Raw genomic sequence first — 2,888 nt, 5'->3', positions numbered from 1 at the left:
GCTAAATTAGAAGCATTTTGTTCAGAGTTCTCTGTCTGTTGCTGAGTTGATGATGGAAAAGGTTTGCTATTGCTAAACCTGTTTCTTCCACCATTGTTAAAGCCTTGTTGAGGCTTCTGATCCTTCCATGAGAAATTTGGATGATTTCTCCATGTTGAGTTATAGGTGTTTCCATAAGGTTCACCTAAGTAATTTACCTCTGCTATTGCAGGGTTCTCAGGATCATAGGCTTCTTCTTCAGAAGATGCCTCTTAAGTACTGTTGGATGCAGCTTGCATTCCATGCAGACTCTGAGAAATCATATTGACTTGCTGAGTCAATATTTTGTTCTGAGCCAATATGGCATTCAGAGTATCAACCTCAAGAACTCCCTTCTTCATAGGCGTCCCATTACTCACAGGATTCCTTTCAGAAGTGTACATGAACTGGTTATTAGCAACCATGTCAATGAGTTCTTGAGCTTCTGCAGGCGTTTTCTTTAGGTGAATGGATCCACCTGCAGAAGTGTCCAGTGACATCTTTGATAGCTCAGATAAACCATCATAGAATATATCCAGGATGGTCCATTCTGAAAGCATGTCAGAAGGACACTTTTTGGTCAACTGTTTGTATCTTTCCCAAGCTTCATAGAGAGATTCACCTTCTTTCTGTCTGAAGGTTTGAACATCAGCTCTAAGCTTGCTCTGCTTTTGAGGAGGAAAGTACTTGGCTAAAAAAGCCGTGACCAGCTTATCCCAAGAGTTCAGGCTGTCTTTAGGTTGAGAATCCAACCATAATCTTGCTCTGTCTCTTACAGCAAAAGGGAAAAGCATGAGCCTGTAGACTTCAGGATCTATTCCATTAGTCTTAACAGTATCACATATCTGCAAGAATTCAGTTAAGAACTGAAAAGGATCTTCAGATGGAAGTCCATGAAACTTGCAGTTCTGCTGCATCAGAGAAACTAACTGAGGTTTTAGCTCAAAGTTGTTTGCTCCAATGGCAGGAATGGAGATGCTTCTTCCATGTAAATTGGAATTAGGTGCAGTAAAGTCACCAAGCATCCTCCTTTCATTATTATTATTTTCGCCTGCCATCTCCTCTGCCTGTTCGAAAATTTCTGAAAGGTTTTCTCTGGATTGTTGTATTTTAGCTTCTCTTTAATTTTCTCTTCAGAGTCCTTTCAGGTTCTGGATCTGCTTCCACAAGAATGTTCTTATCCTTGCTCCTGCTCATAATACAAGGAAGAATGGACAGAAAAATGATAATAATAATAATAGAGATCCTTTATACCACAGTATAGGGATCCCTTTGTAAGTAGAAGAAGAGGGGGAGATAAAGGATGTGATGTAAAGGAAGAAACACAACTGTGAGGATTGGAATGTGAGATGAGATGTTAGGATATGAATGAATAAATAGAATGAGATGGGAGAGAAGGAGGGAATTTTTGAATTTTATTTTTGAAAAGGAGTTAGTGATTTTTGAAAATAGTTTTTGAAAAAGTTTAGTATTTTTTCGAATTTTTTTTTATAAATTAAAATAATTAATAAATTAAAAAGAAATTTTGAAAAAGGGGAGAGATATTTTCGAAAAAATGAGAGAGAGAGAGTTAGTTAGGTAGTTTTGAAAAAGTTAAGAAACAAACAAAAAGTTAGTTAGTTAGTTGAAACAAATTTTGAAAAGATAAGAAGTTAGGAAGTTAGAAAAGATATTTCGAAAAGATATTTTTGAAAAAGATAAGATAAGAAGATATTTTTGAAAAGATATGGTTGAAATTAGTTTTGAAAAAGATTTGATTTTTAAAATCACAATTAATGACTTGATTCACAAGAAATCACAAGATATGATTCTAGAACTTAAAGTTTGAATTTTTCTTAACAAGCAAGTAACAAACTTCAAATTTTTGAACCAAAACATTAATTGTTTAAGTTATTTTCGAAAATTATGATTTAAAATGAGAAAAAGATTTTTGAAAAATATTTTTGGAATTTTCGAAAATAACTAAGAATTTTGAAAAAGATTTGATTTTTGAAAAAGATTTTGAAAAAGATAAGATTTTCAAATTTGAAAATTTGATTTGACTCATAAGAAACAACTTGATTTTAAAAATTTTTGAAAAAGTCAACTCAATTTTCGAATTTGATGAGAGAAAAAGGGAAAGATATTTTTTTGATTTTTGAATTTTTATGATGCAAGAGAAAAACATGAAAATTATGCAATGCATGAAATTTTTAGATCAAAACAATGAATGCATGCAATAATGCTATGAATGTCAAGATGAACACCAAGAACACTTTGAATGTCATGATGAACATCAAGAACATAATTTTGAAAAATCTTTAATGCAAAGAAAACATGCAAGACACCAAACTTAGAATTCTTTAATGCTTACGCACTAAGAATTCAAGAATGCATATGATAAACATGAAAAGACACAAAACAAAAAATCATCAAGATCAAACAAGATGACTTACCAAGAACAACTTGAAGATCATGAAGAACACTATGAATGCATGAAATTTTCGAAAATTGCAAGATGCATATGCAAGTGACACCAAACTTATAATGTGACTCAAGACTCAAACAAGAAACAAGAATATTTTTGATTTTTATGATTTTATGATTTTTTTAGATTTTTAACTTATATTTTTCGAAAATTATTTAAAAAAAAGAAAAATAAGGATTCAAAATTTTTAATATGAATTCCAGGAATCTTATGCTCTAAAGCTCCAATCAAAGGGTCAAGCATGGCTTAATAGCCAGCCAAGCTTTAGTATGTAACTCAGACATGACACGCCTGACATTCCTTGCATTCAACAGCCAATTGGCTAAGAAAGACAAAGAAGCTCTTCTCTTGAGTATAAGGATTGAGACATGGCTTTACAGCCAGCCAGGATGCAACATATAAT

At 32.6% G+C, this 2,888-nt stretch overlaps 1 non-coding gene across 1 annotated transcript; it reads left to right on the top strand.

Annotated features, from left to right (window-relative positions):
* The first annotated feature begins 572 nt into the window (after positions 1–572).
* On the top strand, positions 573–680 carry LOC112731636 (small nucleolar RNA R71). Its single transcript, XR_003167407.1, has one exon. It is a non-coding gene; the product is annotated as a small nucleolar RNA R71 (small nucleolar RNA).
* Positions 681–2,888: the final 2,208 nt, after the last annotated feature.

Source organism: Arachis hypogaea, chromosome 12 (genome assembly GCF_003086295.3).
Source record: "Arachis hypogaea cultivar Tifrunner chromosome 12, arahy.Tifrunner.gnm2.J5K5, whole genome shotgun sequence".
NCBI lineage: Eukaryota > Viridiplantae > Streptophyta > Magnoliopsida > Fabales > Fabaceae > Arachis > Arachis hypogaea.
The sequence above is the reverse complement of the archived record's forward strand: the minus strand, read 5'-3'. Positions and strand labels throughout refer to the sequence as shown.